At 38.6% G+C, this 19,951-nt stretch overlaps 1 long non-coding RNA gene across 1 annotated transcript; it reads left to right on the top strand.

Moving 5' to 3' along the window:
* The first annotated feature begins 5,820 nt into the window (after positions 1-5,820).
* LOC309627206 lies at positions 5,821-18,340 on the top strand. Its single transcript, XR_014243592.1, has 2 exons — positions 5,821-11,507; positions 11,845-18,340. It is a non-coding gene; the product is annotated as an uncharacterized lncRNA (long non-coding RNA).
* The last annotated feature ends 1,611 nt before the right edge of the window (positions 18,341-19,951 follow it).

The following is a 19,951-nucleotide window of genomic DNA, read 5'->3' as shown; positions in this document are numbered from 1 at the left end:
TGCTATACTACCAGACACAGTGAGAGACCGTCAGGGCTGGGAAGGAAGGTATTTTCAGGGGCACCAGAGAGCAGGAGAAAGCTTTAAGGTACAGTAGTTGGCAGGACTTGCTTAATTGATTAAGATGTGGGGGTGATGGAGAGGAAGGAGTAGAAAATGATTCCAGGGGGTCTAGCTTGGCGAGCCATGTGGACCAGGATGACACCAACAGAGACATGCCCTGGTTAGCCAAGGTCCAGTCAGACTGCCCTGTGAGTTACACAGGAAATAGCTGGATCTTTCTCACAAATGAGTTATTTCATAGTCACCTAACATGACCAACTTTTGCTTGATTAGGGAGCAGATTCCTACAGGATATGGCAGAACAAGTCACGTCTCTGCCCTGCTCAAAAATTTTTGATAACTCGACAGTGCTTTCCAAACAGAGTACATGCTTCTCTTTCTGGTATTAAAGAAAAACAAAAAACAAAAACCTCTATATTATAGTTCAAATAACCTTGTTCATCCCAATTTCCATCTGTTTTCCTTCTAAAAGCCCAGTGTCCAATCAACTGGGCCCAGCAGAGTGCCTGGTCCCTTGTGGGTGTTCTGTCATTTAGACCCTGCAAGGGTTATTGGAAATGGCAAGGGTTCTAATGTTGGAAAGACTGGATTACTGTACCTAGTAAACTTTGATGAGTCATTTAATTTCCCTTTCAATTTCCTGGCCAGTCCTGGAATGATTTTTGACCCACCACCTAATGGAGACGACCAAATAATAATCATAATCATAACATTTGTTGTCCCCTTTTCAGTGCCTCAAATTCTTCTAAGTTCTCTGAAAGCAGTTTCTTTTTTTTTAAGCTATTGATTTATTTTTATTTTTTGGCCGCGTGGCACGGCATGTGGGGATCTTAGTTCCCTGACCAGTGATCAAACCCATGCCCCCTGCAGTGGAAGCACAGAGTCTTAACCACTGGACCACCAGGGAAGTCCCTGAACGCAGTTTCTTGTCCGATCTTCCAAAGACCTTCTGCACAAGGTACCGGTGGAGAAAACTGAGACACGGGGCAGTTAAATAACTTGCCCAAGGTCACATTTGACAAGTTAGCACTAAGCATAAATTAAACCCCAGGTGGTCGGATGCTATCCTCTTAACACAACATTAGGCTGACAAAGTGAGAATGCATATCATATATAAAGCATCTGGCACATAACAGACCCTCCACAAATGCCCTTCCCCTCTGCTCTCTTCTGTTCCTGTCTGCAGCTCCTAATTCAACTGCTCTATAGTCTTAGGCTGGTTTCACCACCAAATATGCTGGGTATACTGGACTTGGGCCACTGAACAACTTGCCATATTGATCATACTGTGCAAAACAACATCTGTCACTTTGTAAAACACTACTCCCGTAACTGGAGAAAACCACATGCACAGGAATACTTCCATTATTGTAGGTCAACATCATCATTGTTGTAAAACCATGTGGATTTTTAAGTGTTTCTGGATAGTAAATCTTAACCAGGTACACTGGTTGTACATTTTTGGATTCTTCTCAAACCTTATGTGTCATCACAAGAAGGTGATCAATTCTCGCTGTCACCAGTAATTGAGTATACTGGTGGGAAGGAATCTGTATGCTGAATTTAGTGAGTGGATCCACAGGACGTAATTGTGGGTTAACTTTTTCAGCAGAATGGCAAATGAAATGTACTATAAATGATCAGCTGACTCCTTATAAAGTTGATAATTTCTATTGGTAAATAATGTAAACCATGTGTTTCCCATTTGACATTGATTTAAACTTGGACAATGGAAAAAAACCTTCCAAATCAAGCAAGTAAATATTATTATTGAATGGGTTATCTTTTACTGGAATACAGATCAGTATTAGGGGTATTATTCACCCAGATCCAACTGCAAAGCATAGCCTATGGAGGACTTTCTTTTCTTTCTCTAAGCTTTCACTGAGTTAAACATTTCCAAAGAAATACACTGGAAAGGTACAGTGGCTTTGAGATATGTCAACTTGACTAGGTTTCTTTTTCCAAGAATTCTCTTCTCTGTATATTTCCTATTAGAGTGGGTCACAGGAGAAATTACTGGGCAAGATTTGGAAGGAAGAAGTGAAGTAGTAGCCATTTTTTAGCTTACATATGATCAGTAGAAACATGTCTCAATGGCATGAAATGGTAGCTGGGCCTGCACCTGCTCCACCTTCCACTGAATCCTCCTTCAGCTTCTCTAACTCCTGGGCTGGGTTTGTGTGCTCAGCTCTGTGATGAAGGACCCGGCTTCTGAAGGACAGTCTCACCAAGTTCAGAGGCAACCAGAACTGTCACAGGTTTCAGTCCTTCCTCAGGAGCTCAAGCCTGTGCCTGTGGGTTCCAATTTGCCCTTCCTCCCCAACTTTACACCCACCCACCCCTCCTAACTGCCTGTCCTGGGAATTCGAAGTTCCAGCATTAAACACAAAGCCAACAGTCTTACAAATATTGTCTTGCCTCATTTAAGAATATTTACTTGCTCAGTTTGGAAGGTTTTTCCAATGTCAAATGGGACACATTTGTACAACAGTCTTACAAAGATCATTCTAGCTACCTATCATGGTTTTTCTTCCCTGGTTGTATCTTGACTACACTGAGGAATCAAGTTTAAGAGACCTGGGTTCAGTGACATACTGGTAACTGCTCAAAAATTGGCTCTCCAGAAACAAACAAGAAACAAAAAGAAATTCTGATTTGTGATGTTTGCCAATTTTCACGGTGCAAATACCCACACCATGGCCACTTTCAAGCTACTGATGTGATATCACTGAATGCAGAATTGGGAAGTGATGTGCAGTAGCACACCATTATGTAGTGTTTCCAACCTACAGATAAAATGAATGCAAATGACCTCAAGAGCTCAGTCAGGCATTGGTCAGGGCCAGACTGTAAATACTTTAGTCAGTTGTTTTAGGCCATATAATCTCTGTCACAACCATTCAACTTCACAATTTTAGTGGAAACCAGCTACAGATAAAACAAATGGGCCTGGTTCTGTTCCAATAAAACATTATTTACAAAAAATAGTTGATGGAGCAGACTTCACCAGTGGGCTGTAGTTTGCTGACTCCCAACATAGATAATAGTAAAATGTAGGAAATAATTAGGAAGTGATGAATTTTAAGTATTTTCACTTTTGTTTTTAATAATTCTGAAGTTATTATACTTTAATTTGCACAATAGCTCTGCTTAACAGCTGGCTCACAGAATTTTGGAAAACTTAGCAATCAGCTCTCAGACCCTTGAAAACCCACTTCCTGGGTTCAATTCTAGATCAGTCCCGTGTGACAGGGGGCAAATGATCTCAGTCCTTTCACTTGGGAACCAGGGGTGGGGCCTCTCCAGCTGTGCTCTAAAAGGATGAGACGTGGTATATAGGAAGACCTAGCAGCTGGGGTTAAATAATTGATGAAAGGGAGCTGCATTAATAATTCATATCTTTCTTCAGTTATGACCTTCAGGCCAGTCCATACAGTATAGAAGCTGGAAGGAGGGGAGGAGAAAGCACAGGAAATACAACCAGCCTGTATTGAGTGCCTCCTACATGCTAAACACTACAAAGAGCTTCCAATCTTTAATTCACTTAGTCCTCACATCAAAACTTTGAGTGTATTGTCATCTCTATTTTACAGATATGAACCACAAGATTCAGAGAAGTGGAACGTGTGCAAGACCATTCAATGGGCAGGGCCAGAGCAGAGTTTAATCCAGGTCTGAGTGATTCAAAACTCCCTTGCTGTTGTGTGGGTGAACCCCTAATGGAAACCACGTTCAGAAATGAGTTGGTGATATAAGCTCAGTGGTAATCAACATTTTATTCCAGTGATACCTTTGGCTGGAAAGCAAGTTCAGAGGCTTGTTTTATTGAATAGCTGCATTGGCTGATACTGCTTATACAGGGCCTTTACACTGACAGTAAATGCAGGTAGAGCTAGATCAGTAGGCGTGTACTGAATATGCACTGAACTGGGTGGGTACTAGGGATGCTCAGATAAATGCCACAACCCTCTCTTCAAGGGGCTCATAGATCAGCCAGGGAAACAGACTGATCAAGTAATGAGTACAGTGCAGCACCTGATAGTGTGAGAGGATCTATGGGAGGGATCATATAAAGTGAAAATGAAGGACGGAGGTGTGTTCCTAAGAGGAGAACTAGTAATTCCAGGAACACTCTTGTTCTTTCATCTCTCCCACCTCTCAGGCACCTGCACATGTTAATAATCCCTTCTCACCCACCTTCCCTCTTTCTCATCACTATTTTGTCTGCTCCCTCCTCTTCATTCTTCAGGGAACATTCTGAGCAGAACCTCCTGTGGAAGCTCTTTTGTGAGACACATAGTCTAGGCTCAGAACCTCTCTTCCCTGTCTCCGTAGGACTGTGGCACATGGATCATTATTGCAGACTTATTCTCTGTCCTGAAATGGTCTATTTATGTATGTGTCTCTCCCATTAGATGAAGAGTGCCTTGAAGACAGGGACTATGCTACTTGACTTTGTATAGGTAGCACCATGCAAGATGTCTGGTCTATAATTGTGTTTGACAAATGCCCAGAGAATAAATAAATGAGCAAAACCTGAGCTGAATCCTCAGGAATATCAAGGACATAACAATGGAAAACATAGAGAAAGGGCAAGAAAGATAACTAAAGGTTCAGGAAAGTTACCCAAAACTCTAAAGACACTGTCCTTAACAAAAGTTTCTTTCTTTGTCTTTCCCTTACATCTCATCAGAAATAATGCCACCTCTCACTGGAAATATTTTTGCCCCAGGACCTAATTTTATATTACATTCAGATGCTTCCTGAATGTAAGCCTGAGAGTCACCTAATTTTATTTGGGAAAAATCTAGAAGTCTCTGGATGATTGAAACTTAGTTGTTTCCAGCCATACTTTCCCATCTCATCCTTCCCCACCAACCCAATCATTCAAGGTGATCTCATGAATTGACTGTATAATAAATACATTGCAATTCCATGCCAGAAACTTTGTATTTATCCTCCCTCTATTTAAAAAATGTAGATTCTATTTGCTCTCTGGGATTCTTGCCTCCTGCCCCAGATTCCCGATTATTTATTCATACCTCCTGGGTTGGGTTCTTCTATGTAGGATGATGTAAGGAGGTCTATTCTCCCCCTTTGCATGATAGACCCCTCTTCTCTGACGAGTCTCTAGGTAGCACTCCATCAACTTTGAAATGAATGTTTCCATGTCCATGTTCCTTTTTCTCACAGAAAAATAAACTCTGGGATCAGCGACTTCCTTTCTAATTAGGTCTGTCTTCCACTTGTTTCTGACTTCTCTACAATGGCTCTTGGGGAAGAGAAAGTATTAATACCCACTTGCAAATGATTCAGCAGGACTCAAATTTAAAAAGGGCACAGTGGGGATGACCTGATCCACTCCACAGTGTCTGGGGCCTCAGCTATAAGAGAATGAGAGAATGGCTGGGGTCCCAGAACCGGCTGGGGGCTGGAATCATCTGGAGACTTCCCTACTTACACGTTGAGAACCTGGGCTGGTTCATGAACTTCATGAACTTGAAGGTCATGCTCAACTGGGATTTTCAACTGGCACCATCACATGGCCCTTCCATGTGCCTTGGGCTTCCTAGAGCATGGCGGCAGGGCTCTGAGAGAGTCCATGAGCCCATGGCAGAAGTTGACCTAGCCTTGGAGGCCATTCTGCTGCATTCTAGTTTCACAAGCAAGTCAGCCCAGAGTCAAGAGGAGGGAAATTTGACTTTGTTTCTGGATGTCTGGGTTAGTAGGGTGGGTGGGAGGGAGGTCAAGTTACAGAAGAGCACGTGGACTAGAAGATACTGTTCTGGCCATCTTTGGAAAGCATGCTTTTCACGTGTTCTACAGCGTTCTCTGTGCAGCCTCCTTCTGCCTCCAACAGAAGGAGTGGTTCATCTTGGAGTGGTTTGCTCAGGTATCTCCTCCTCTACTTCCTTCCCATATTAGCCCTTTCCCTCTTTCTTCCCATCTAGATTATAGAAACAGCCTCCTACATGGGAATTTCCAGTCTCTGCCCTCTTACAGGTTGTTCTGCCCTGCAGTCAGAGAGATTTCACTTAAATGCAAACCTTTCCACGTGACTCCCCAACTTAATCCTCGCAGGGTTCTCTTGAGGTCTTGCCACCTGCTCTGACAATTAAGCCCAATCCATCCAAGACCTTTCTTAATCCAGCCCCTGCCTACTTCTGCCTCTTTTCTCTGACTGCTCCATGAATTTAAAGTAATTCTCTCAACACAAAAGTGTTGCATCATGCCTCAGTACCTGGCAGACAGCAAATGTCTGACAAATTGCAACTCTTATCACATTAGCCATATTACTGCCCATGGCCTCCCAGAAAACCAGAAATTCTTAATGTTCCCACACCCTCTACTGTGAGTGAGTAATAAAAGCACCGCAAGATATTGTCTTTTGTCCTCAGAGTTTAAAGGACCTCATATAAGGGACTAAAATGGAGTTGCAATTTGGTTGCTTTGGTTAAAGGAGTATTTGACAGTGTAATATTGCAGATGGGGATTAGATTTTCATTTCCACTATGTACAAGGTGCAGATAAGTTCAATTTTAAGTCTTTATTTCCACTTGAAACATGGGAGTCATACATGGAAAGGTTAAACAATTTTCTCCAAATTACACAGCTAGTAGTAGGTAAAGTAGGACTTCCCATTTTTAATCACAAGGATTGGGAAGGGTATTATCAAACATGTGAGGAGCTTTGAACGTCCTGGATACAAATACCTACAATATACACACTGGTATTACAATAGTCCATTCACTTAACAACTTCATTAACAAATATTTATAACAAGCAACTATAATCGAGCAGGATCAATTTTAGACAATGGGGCAGGGAGTGATGGAAAAACTCCATGTCCTAATCAATGTTATATGTGAGCAGAGCTTCAAGTTAGGTCTGTCTTTTTGTGAGGAAGTCATGCAGTTTCTCCCATAAAGGTCCAGTTCCCTATATAGTCTCAAACACATCATTAAAATTTCATGAACAAAAAAAGAAAAAAATATCTGTAAGTTTTCAATATGACAGTTAGATTGTATTTTTTCCTAATTATCCTCTTACTCAAGCTATACATTTTTGTATAGCTTGAGGCCCCTTAAATTTGTCCTTTAGAGATATTCAGATATGTTTTAGGTGGAACCATAGGAAATCACTGATATCTGCCCATTTTTGACCCACAAAAACAATTTCATATGATTCAAACTATATGTTGTTTAGAATTTTCTGAACAAAACTAATAAATAATGGTAATAATGAGAATCTTGTTTAAGTGTTAGTGAGAATTCCTAGAGTCTAGTGTTTCAGTGTTAGGCCTGATGATAAGACTTGGTTTCAGGTAAATACTATGTATCCGGTTAAGGAAGCGTCTTACCATCCTGACCCAACAGTAAGAGTCCAGAGAGGCCTGGGGCTGACCTCACTTCCTCTCCTAACTAGTCACACAACTAGTGTAATCTTGAGACCTCAGAACATTCACATTTCCCTTTTGCAATTTGTTTTACAGCATCAAAAGGAAAGACACATGAAGAAGTCATGAGATTACTTAAAAGAATATCAAGATTAAAATAATGCCATGTATAGCTCATTAGGCTTTACAGAGCATTTCCTATGAATCATTATCATTTTATCTAATTGTTACAACAATCCTGTTTAAGTAGGCTTTATTATTTTTACACTGACAAGGAAGCCAGTGCTGAGAGAGGTGAAATACTGAGTGAGAAATATTTCTCACACAAAAAGAAATATTTCTACCCAGAAAAAGGGAGTGGTGGGGTTTGAAGCCCATTTATGAGAGCCCACAACAAAATGTATCAGTGTGTCCCAAGAACCCTGATCTTTTTCATGAATGGATACTGTCTCCTATTTGACATAAACTTTCAATCATGAATTGGTTCATCCATTGCCAGTGGAAACAGCCCAACAGGAAAAAGATTAGGAGTCCTCCTGTTGGTTTTTGGAACAGCATTTCTTAAAAAATTATTGGGTAGAGCACTAATTTCATCAGAGACTTACTCTTAGGTCGAAAGAAAATTTTGAAACTGAGTTAAATGAAGTTAAACAGATTTATTTCTTTTAGTATAAAAATTGTCAGAGATTTAAGCAAACTAATATACATTTGATTTTAATAAATGATAGTTCATATTAAAAAATAAAATAAAATAAAGATAATACTTATCAGTGGCCTTCATCCAAGGGAATGTCTCACAAACACGATCTGCAGAGCACAGGATTTACCAATTCCTGTCTAATGTGGAAATGTCGAGGTTCATTTTGCCCCTGTTCCACCCTGTCATGGCATAACTTTTATTTCCATTTGCTTGTATGGGAATTTTCTCACTGTGAAACCTCTGACCTCTCCTTGATGCCTCTTTTATTCTTTCAACTGCTTTTCTAGCCCATTTGGCCACATATTATGACCCTTCACTTCCAAACCTGAAATCTAATGAAGCAACAGTGTGAAATAAGCCTTATTTCATCACTCTGCATTTTGCGAGCCACTGGTTTCAACAGCGTAGAGTTATAGAACCATAACAATATTTTTCCTGTGGGAATATCTAATGGGCCTTCTGTGGACCAGCTTTCTCCTCCTCTCAACCTCTACCTTAATATTGTTAAAGGACATTCAGTGCTTTGTTTCAAACTTCAGCCATGACAGACTACTTCAAGACTTCAGCTTCATAAGCAAGGTAGAGAGACCTATTTTCTCAAAACGCTTTTCCCCCAGTTAGGTCATGTGCTTACTTTACTAAAATGTGAAACTCAGTCAAACTTTTCTAACATCAAATTTTTATTTCTTTCTTTCTCTTTTTTTTTGTGGGAAAAGGGGTAGGGAGGTAGGAAAGGAAGGGAGAAAAGGAAAGCATCTGAAAACCTACACACACACACACACACACACACACACACACACACACACACACACACACACACAAATACTTTCTAATTCTGGGCCAGAAGAAAATGAGAACTATCACCCAACCTTTATTTTCCGTCTTTAGCAACAGAGGGAACTGAGCATCTCCTTAAGGAAAGTCAAGGTCAATGTATTTGGCACCTGTCTGGCTCAGGGGCCAAATTGTAGATGAACAAGCCATTATTTTATTAGTCCAGGTGTAATTGAAGCTTCTGATCTGTTTATCTGACTTCATCGGAGGTAATCAGGATCTGCCATTATGTGAGAATAACGTGACTCTGTGCAGATATTTCAAGCAGGTCACAGCCTGGAGGCCTTCCCAAAGTAAGATGAAAGAAGCCAAAAAAGGAAACAAACGTGTTGAGAGCATACAACTCTACTGTGGGGCTGAGTACTCTTAAAGGCATTTCAAAGAGAGGGTTTGAGTTAGTTTAATCCTCACCACAGCCCTGTGAAATAAATATTAATTTACAGGTGAGGAAGAGGAGGCTCAAAAAGGTTATGTAATTTTTCCAGGTCACACAGCAAGTGACTGGCAGAGAGAGGCTGCAAATCTAGTTCTGTCTGTTGAGGTTTCAGGGCTCTGCGCACTACACAGCTCTGCTTCTGGCTCACTTTGTATCTCTTGGCTCTTACAGTCCATGTTCCCCCTGGACCCCTCTCATTCATCACTTCAAATTCCACTTTCTTTTTTTTTTTAATGAGAAATCATTTTTTTACTGCATTTCCAAGCACCTGGGTAATCCCCAAAGGTCGTTTTCACAAGACCATGGAGAAATTGTAAGACCTGATCTCCTTCTTGGAATGTCGACTATGAATGGCAAAAGGACAGCTTATTTCCAAGACTTGTTTCCCTCTCTGTGTCTGTCTCTGTCTCTCTCTCTCTTTCTTATACACTCTCTCTCTCTCTCTCTCTCTCATACTCTGAATCTCACATACACATATGGCTTACTTGCCCTACAGTTTAGTAGTTTAGTGACTTTTACATTATTTAAATCATTTTGCAAAAGAGAGAGAGAGAAAGGGAGAGCTCTGTTCCCGCTGGTGATTAGCGTGGCTACAAATGCATATGAGGCAGAAGGGATGGCTAATTCTCTTGGCCTGCAATTCAACTTAAATCATAATTCCTAAGATAGATCTCTTAATGTTAATGAGAACCAGATGCCTCTTGTTAATAATAATGTATGCTCGGGGGGATTAAAAAAAAAGAGAAAGCGAAAGAGACACTTTTAAGTTTTGTTTTACTTTTCTTAAAATATTGGTGCAGTCTAGCTAGGGGCAATGTGCAATTCCAAAATATATTTATATTGAAAGTCTACCATGATTCATATAAGGGCACCTGCATCATTTACTTTCCTGCAAAATGTAAAGTGGAATGTGAAGATATTTTTTATGTATTTTATTCACTGTGTGTTGCTATGATGCCCTCTCCCTAGGATATGAGACCAACTCTAATATTAGCATTATATACTCTTTTCCCACTTTAAGTAATACTGTTTCAATCTTAATTCAATTTAAATGGTGATACTAATAGAGGGGAAAGTAAGTTCATTGTTACTATGCAAATCATTCAATTGATAAAAATCATACATTTCAATCTTGTTATTATTTCTAAATCAAAACATTATCCATTATAACAAAATTCATCTAATGACAGGTCATTAACTGAAAAAAATGTACATTTAAAAGGTGACTATTTTTAAATGATATAAACAATGAGTTTTTAAATTAAGCCTATATACATGCAAAGTGATACCAAATAATGCCTATTCTAAAATAGTTCTCTATCCTGTACATATATCCAGAGAAAATTAATTTGAAAAGATACATGCACCCCAGTGTTCACAGCAGCACTATTTGCAATAGCCAAGACATGGAAGCACCCTAAATGTCCATCGACAGATGACTTGATAAAGAAGATGTGGTATATACAATGGAATATTACTCAGCCATGAAAAAGAATGAAATAATGTCATTTACAGCAACATAGATGGACATGGAGATTATCATACTAAGTGAAGTAAGTGAGACAGAGAAAGACTAATACCATACGATATTGCTCATATGTGGCATAAAAGGATGATACAAATGAATTTATTTACACAACAGAAATAGATTCACAGACATAGATAACAAACTTATGGTTACCAAAGTGGAAAGAGGTGGGGGGGGGGGAATTAGGAGTTTGGGATGAAAATATACACACTAATATATATAAAACAGATAACGAACAAGGACCTATTGTGTAGCACAGGGAACTATATTCAATATCTTGTAATAACCTATAATGGAACAGAATCTAAAAAAGAATAGATTTATAGATATATGTAAAACTGAATCACTGTGATGTACACCTGCAAATAACACAGCATTGTAAGTCAACTATATTTCAATAAAATTTTTTAAAAATATAGTTCTCTCTTCTGGAAATTTGAGAATTCATTGGCCATTTGAATAATGCTTTTTCTTACCTTTTTTCCACTGCCATTTGCAGTTGTTTACTTCTTTTCAAACTAAACTAAGTACTACCTGCTAGGTACATGTATTTGTCAGAACCATACATTCTTTTTTTTTTTTTTTAATGACTTTTTTTTTTTTAATGACTTATTTATTTAATTATTTACGGCTGTGTTGGGTCTTCATTTCTGTGCGTGGGCTTTCTCCAGTTGCAGCAAGCGGGGGCCACTCGTCATCGCGGTGCACGGGCCTCTTCACTATCGCGGCCTCTCTTGTTGTGGAGCACAGGCTCCAGACGCGCAGGCTCAGTAATTGTGGCTCACGGGCCCAGTCGCTCCGCGGCATGTGGGATCTTCCCAGACCAGGGCTCGAACCCGTGTCCCCTGCATTGGCAGGCAGATTCTCAACCACTGCGCCACCAGGGAAGCCCCAGAACCATACATTCTTGATTAAGATATACAATAAGATTTAGGAATAACGCACATCAGACAAATAGCCTAATAATTCAAGGACCCCAATACTCCAAACTACCTCATCTAAAATGATACAGTAACCAAGACATGGAAACAACTAAGTGTCCATCAACAGATAAACATATAAAGAAAATGTGGTGCATGTAGACAATGGAATATTACTCAACCATAAAAAAATAAGGAAATCCTGCCATTTTCAACAACATGAATGAAAATTGAGAGCATTATGCTAAAAGTCAGAGAAGGAAAAATACAATATGATCTCACTTATATGTGGAATCTTAAAAAAACAAACATAGAAATAGAGAGTAGAGTGGTTGTTGCTAGGATCATGGGTGGGGGTGGAGGAAATGGGTGAAGGTGGTCAAAATGTACAAATTTCCAGTTATAAGATGAATTAATGCCAGGGATGTAATGTACAGCATGATGACTACAGTTAACCATATTATACTGTATATTTGAAAGTTGCTAAGAGAGTAGATCTTAAAAATTCTCAACACATACACACATTCTGACTATGTGAGGTTCTGGATATATTAACCAGCATTACTGTGATAATCATTTCACAATACAAACATATATCAAATCATCACATTGTATACCTTAAACTTATACAACACTATTTTTCAATTATATCTCAGTAGAGCTGGAAAAAAATAAAATAAAATGAAGGAAAATCCCACTGTGTGACCTTAGGCAAGTCACTGAACATGACTGTGCCTCAGTCTCCTCATCTGTAAACTGGAGAACGTTAGTAACTATCTCACACAGTTTTTGTGCAGGTTAGATGAGATAATTTGTCTAATGTCTTTAACAGCTCTTGGCATACAATAAGAGATGATACACTAGGGCTGTAATAATTATGATTACTATTTCTTGCTGGTGGCTGCATTTGTTCTCTAAGTCACATCTGAAAGGTGTAAAATTACAATAGATGGGATGAAACAAGAAAATGCAGCCCCTAGTTATCTTTTGGATATCACTAGAGGGAGCCAGAGGCAACTGAGCACCATCTTTCCCAAACTTAACTTTATCATACATGATCAGTATTTGCCAAATATTGGTAATGTATCTATAGTAAATACATTGTTATATAAAGTTGTTAGTTGGCTCCAATGATGCATACAATATAATTTCAGATCTCAAGAAACGTATACCCTAGTTGAAAAAACAAATAACATGCATTAAAAACCCATTAAATGATAAAATCATATATAGCAAAGCAATAACAAATTGAATGCCTCATGGGTAGCTCAGATAATCTGCACTAAAGAATGACTGGAAAGGGAATAATGTGTCCTGGAAATGTTTCATGCATTTAATATGGACCTTGAAGGATGAGTGGGATTTAGAGCTTTGGAATCAGCATTCCAGAAAAGTGAAACAAAGGAATCCAAGAAAAGGAGGTGTTACTGTGCTCATCTCTGTCTAAAGGAGGGCTTGTATTTACTACTTGATGCTTAATTAATCTTCCCAAGTCATGATTCTGACTCATTTACTCCCCATATCAAATGCTGGAAATGATTCCCACTGCTTATTAGATTAAACAAAACGTTTAGCCTAGCTTTGCATACCTGGATTCTTTTACCTAGAAGTAAGGATGGAACGATATACTGAGGCTTGACTATAAAAGGGAACTAGCAGGTCAGTCATGAGCTATATGTTAGGGACAGCGGGAACCAGTGGAGATTTTTGAGCAGCTGAGTGTCGTGCCTTAGTATCATTATTAAAATTATATCACAGACCCAAAGTCAAATAATCCAAGATAAGCATTCTTATTAAATTCACTGCCTTAAAAAAAAAATGGATCAATCCAACTTCACTGATTGATAGGGACTGAAATTACCAGTAAAAACTAGTTTTTAAGCTTCTTTAAAATTAGAGTAAAAATATGGAAGGAAATGAAAAAAATAATACAGGTTTTAGCTGCCTTATCACCTTTTTTTTTTTTTTTTGGTGGGCTGGGAGCTCTGGGAGAAGCATGATCAGTAATGGAAGTTACCTTTCCTCTGAGACCTATCCAATTCGGGTCATGCCAGTTATAAAAGGCAAGGTTTTGCAACGTTCCAAAAAGTGAGACTTTGAGAAATGAAACTAATGAAATTTAAAAGGAAGTTATTTTTTCTCTCACTTTTGGAAAAAAATCAAAGCTCAGGTAAGATCAGTCATACTAGCTGCTTGGAGGAGAGGGCAATTTTTGAACAGCTTTGTCAATCACTGTAGAGGTTAATTGAGTAAGGTCTTATCACGGTACTAGCCTTTGAAACACAGACACTTAGAATAAAAAGTTTCCATTACAGAGCTAATCTATCATATGGGAAATCCATTATCACTTGCTAGATTATGGGATATCTAAGTATAAAATATGTCATGTAACTTGGAGTAGCTAATGTGACTTTAGTTTCACAAACTGTGAAGCAACATTGTTTTTACATATTTTTGTAATATCAAAACATGTTTTAATATGTACTAGCCCACTAAATTCTCCATCTAACCTTTCCTGTCTTCATGGTGTCCAACAGCTATTTTAGAGCAAACACTCCACTTGAGGCATTGGGTAACTACAGGAGATCCAAGAAGAGTTGGTCATAGTCTCTGCTCACAAACAACAGAGCAGGCTAACCATAGGGATAAGATAAGAAAACAAATTATTATTAATGCCCAGAGCACTAAATAAAAGTGGGCTGGAAATTCACCAGCAGAAGGTCTCATGTCTCTTTTGAGCTGAAACACTAAAGACCAAAGTTATAGTACATAGTGAAGACACAGGGCTAGGAGATGGGAAAGGGAAGTATCCAGGACAATGAATAATATGAGCAAATCTTTAGAATAGAAAAAATGTAGACCACATTTTGTGCAATATGACACAATAATAATCTAAGTTAGCTAGACTGGAGAATGAGGAGAAGAGGTAGGAGAGAATATGGCACCATCACTGGAGAGCTGAATTGGATATTCTTTGTACATAGGCATGCAATGCCGGGTTATGATAATTGGGTTTAATCCAGTGAGCAGTCAGGAGTCATTTATAGCATTGATATGGGGAGTAGCTGAGTCAGAATCACAACTTAGGAAAATTAATTAGTCATAAAATAGCAAGTGAATGAGAAATAGGAAAAACAGAGGTAGCAAGGAGACTGCAAGTGTCTATTCTTCAGAAAATTATATTTCATTTTGTGGAATAGAAAAGCAGGGATATTAAACAGAGTTGACAATGATTTTGATGCACTAAAGACAGCTCAGATTTTGATCCTGGAAAACACGAGATTTGATGGTACTCATAACAGAAGTAGCAAGTTTGGGAAGTGAATGTGTTGAAAATAACTGCTGTATCTCTGATATAAAAGTTATATGAAATAAATGTTATTTTCTATTTTTGCTAACATGTTTTTTGCTCTACAAATATATTATGAATCCTCTGTCAGATTTATTTTAATTCCCTGTTCATGTGGTACTAATTTATTTCATTTTATTAAGGATTTCAGGTCCTTGACAACTTCAACAATTCTATTTTCTGTCCAAGGCAATGGTGAGAATAATGATAATGACCACTATTAATCTGTTTGAATAGTAATTCACTAGTAACAACTAATTTAAAAAATCTTCATGATGTCTCCAAACATTTATCCTGGTGATAACGCACAACTGCAGTCAAAGCTTTAGCTGATTCACCTAGTAACTGCAAGAAGCGTACATTTGTACAACATTTCTGGAGCAAAATATGGATATGTATCAAAAACTCTAAAAAGAGTCCATATCCTTTTACACTGCAAATGTACTTCTAAGAATATATCCCAGACAATGAAGCACTAACATATTCGTGTCAGCAACGTTCATAATAAGAAAAAACAGGATTATATAAAATGTCCATAAGTAAATTATGGTATATTAATATAACTGGCGGCTCTATAATCATTAACAAAGATGAAGTACATGCATATTTACCAAAAAGGCAATCCAATTCATTTGTGGCAAATGAAAAAGTAGCTTATAAAACTACATGCATAGTATAATCACATATATTATGTTGGAATATATAGGAATATTAGAGTGTTTTAGAACATATCTCTCCATGTTTTTGTCTGTATATCTATACACACAATAGAGAAGTATTTGCAAAGATCTGGAAGTACATATATTAATTATTAGGTGCAGTTATCTTTGGAATGTGGGATTTGGGGTATGATTTTCCCCTGTTGACATTTTTTACAATAAACATGCATTAAGTGTATTTTTTTAAAAATCCACAGATTTTAAATATTTAAGTTGATCTAAGTTATTATTATACCATAAAAGTTTGACTCATGAAGAATATAGGTGAGAGGTACAGGTCAGATTATGAATTGAAGGGTAGCTTCCAATTAGAGCCAGGCTGGCCCCCAGTGCTGGTAGATTATAGAAGAGGGCAGGCCAAGTCACAGGTGCCTAGACTGAGAGAGTGAGTCAGAACTGGAGGGATGGGTTGCAGTGTGGAGTTGAGGACGTGCCCAGAGGTAGAGAGATATAGTAGAAAGTGTATGGAGAAAAGGTGTTAAGGATCAACACTGCTAATACAGTGTCAAGAATAGATTTGTTGTATTCTGTTCTTTTGTAAAACCTCAGTTTCATCTTCCTTAGTAATCATCTGTTTCAACATGACCATGTTTTCAAGGCTCCTGATAACTGACAAAATGCTTTATCTGAGAAAAGACTAATAAAGTATGGCAGTGAATACAGAACAATTTAATAAGGTAGTATAGCAAATAGTGGGGGGAAAATGTCCCAAATAAAATCAAGAACATTTCTACATGAATGAGGTTACAATTCAGAGTAAAGGCTTAGAAGAGGTTTTTTTTTTTTTTAAGGGAATAATTATTCACTAAAGGAATGTCCTTAGAAGAGAACTGCTCAGAACAGCAAGATTTTGATGATGGGGACTGACCCAAGGTTGTCCCAAGAATGCACTCTCCAGCTTTAGAGGGGGAAAAATCCTGGTCAATACTATCATTTTTCTGTTTGCTATCAACTTTGGGGGGCTTTCATATCATCATCATTATTATTAAAAACACATGTCAGAAAAAATAAAACTAATATACATCATCAGCCAGTGTTCTTTAACAGGAAAGGGCTGGATTTGAATTGCTCAGATGTTTCTGTTAATTGTCACAAAATACATCTGACTAATCTGCCTCACCTATTGCCTCCTACTCTTTCCCTCCTACTTCAAAGGGAAATTGAGTGATTACTTGGACAATATGTACAGGGACTGTGCAGTGTTTGAGCAAGAAGTCACAATAGAAGAGGCATGTTGGAAGTAGAGAATGTTGCTCATGTCTTCTCCCCTAAAGTGACTGAGAGATGGCCAGAAACCAGCATGGTCCTGGGAAGAGGAATATGCACAGAGGATGAGGCCAGGCAAATGTTTACTCTTCGTTACAGTGCTTGGTTATTGATGTACTTCCCAAACCCCACTGTCACATCTTGCTGACTGTCAGTCAAGATGGTTCAGGTTGTAAGAGAAAAAAAAACTAGTTTAAACTAGCTCAAATAGGATGGACCTAGAGGTTATCATACTAAGTGAAATAAGTCAGACAGAGAAAAACAAATATCATATGACATCACTCATATGTGGAATCTAATTTTTAAAAAAGTGATACAAATGAATTCATTTATAAAACAGAAATAAGACATAGATATGGAAAACAAACTTATGGTTATCAAAGGGGAAACATTGTGGGGGAGAGGGTGATAAATCAGCAGCTTGGGATGAACATACACACTACTACAGTATATATAAGACAGGACCTACTGTATAGCACAGGGAACTGTACTCAATATTCTGTGATAACCTCTATGAAAAAAGAATCTGACAAAGAACAAATATATGTATATGTATAACTGAATCACTTTGCTATACACCTGAAACTAACACAACATTGTAAATCAACTGTACTCTAATAAAAATTTTTTTAAATAAAATAAGCTAGCTCAGATATTACAGAGAATTCATTAGCTTAAGCAACTAAAAAGTCTGGAGATTAGGTAAGCTTCAGACACATTGTTATCAGGGTTCTAACTCTCCTTCTCTATATGTCTCTCAACTCTTCCCATAACGAAGTTTTGGCTTCATCCATGTATCACATCATCTATGAAAGAGGAGAGACTACAGGTGTCTCACATTCCCAGCAATGTTTCTGAGCATTTAATGGACTGGTCCATCTTGTAACTAGTCAAATATTGCCCTAGGCTTTATTTCCTGAACCAGCCGGTTGGTTGGGGAGGATGGCATTACCTTGATTGGTTTAGACAATTTATGAAGTCTACTCAGACCATCTGTCTGCTACACAATGGGGAAAAGGAGGAACGAATGTCGGGAAGCCAACTGATGTCCACTCCAATGAACTAATGGACTCACTTTTCCCTACCTAGTGACATGTCTAAGTGGCTTAAAACAGCAAAAAAATAAGCTGAGGAATTCTTAGCTTTCTTTTCCCCATTCCACACCCATTCCTCTAAAGATGCATTTGGCTAAATCCTCAGTATGTTAATGGTCCTATAGACATGCTAGCTGAGTGCAAGGAAATACATATGTCAAGACAAAGGAGATGAGAGCTAATTTAGACTTTGCAGTGTGGAAAAGCACCCAATTTCAAGTAAGATACCCCAAGGCCTATTTTAGAGTAGACTTGAGTAAGGAGAAAAGAGTGAGAATGCCAAAGAATTTAACAGAGGTGGTCTAATTAATATCCTGGCCATTGATCATCCATTTCAGTCATTTATTTCTGAAGAGGTGGGATGGGAGAGAAGAGAAATCTAAATCTTCCATGAAAAGGTCACAGATTTTACAGGCCACCATTTTAAAAAATCCATAATCAGATTAAAATTCCAAAAACAAAAGGACACACAGATTGCTGTGGAGATTCTACCTTTCCTAACTGTAATATAAGTTCTTCTCACCCTGTTCCATCTGCCTCCTCTTGCGATATATATCAGTGTCATGTCACTAGAGTGTAAGCTTCTGAAAAGCAGTTCTTCAATACTTCCGAAGTGTCTAGAACACTCCCTGTCGTTTTGTACACCCTCGATAAATTTTTCCTGTTGAATGATAAATGCATGTGTCAGGCACTGTATTCAAACAAAAGAAGGTGTACAGTACTCCCATTTTTCCTCTGCTACTCCCTACTCTCTCTTCTGTTCAGCATGCAGCCTTAGCTGTCCACATACAACATGTGCTTCTTGTGGGCACATTTAACTCCTGGGCAAATCAATTTATGCAAACACATGCCTGTTTGACTCCCTAATATATATAATTTAGTCACTTTAGCTTTATGGATGAAACCGTAGGTAGGTAGGTAGATAGATAGATGGATAGATGATAGAATTTTTATTCAAGAGCTATTCCTGAATAGTCTTTTGTTTGCTTTTCTGTGGCTCCCCAGACCCCTTCAAACATTGTTGTAGATACCTATCAAGAACAAGGGTCCAGAATGGACACACGTTGTGTGCAGTACCATCATAGGCCAGGAATCCAATAAGGCTCGTTCCTGTCTGGACATGCTGTGTACTATACCTGCATCATGAGTTTTGGCACTGGATCTGAATCACCTCACCTAAAATTAGTTTAAACAAGAAAATCTTGCGTCCCTGTTTCTGTAGACTAGTGTGTGAGAGAGAGTCTAACTACGGATACCAACCGACCCAGATTCTTGACTGAATCAGAGAAGGAAGATAAGAATTTCCGCATTATCTAACTCCTCCCAAACTTCTTTTTTTTACTGTGAAACAGGTTGTTGACAGTGGATGACAGCTGGGCTGCCTGCTCATCCCAAGCTCAAAACATGAAGTTGGGGTTGAAGATTTGAGTGAAGGAAACCCCAAGAAAAGGAAGTCCTGTGTGCTAGAGCCTTGGGTTTCTGGAGTATGGGGTCACCTTGGAGAGGCATCTAAGCCGATGGTTGCTAAGCCTCATGTAAGACTTGCCAGGACCCAGCCTGGGACATAATGCCTTCATCTTCAGAATCTGGATTCTAATCCTGAAGAGTGTGTGCTGGTCAGGACCTCAGGGATATTCCCTGCA

The sequence above is a fragment of the Balaenoptera borealis genome, assembly GCF_965194805.1.
Source record: "Balaenoptera borealis genome assembly, chromosome: 3".
Lineage (NCBI taxonomy): Eukaryota > Metazoa > Chordata > Mammalia > Artiodactyla > Balaenopteridae > Balaenoptera > Balaenoptera borealis.
This window is presented reverse-complemented; position numbering and strand designations above follow the sequence as displayed.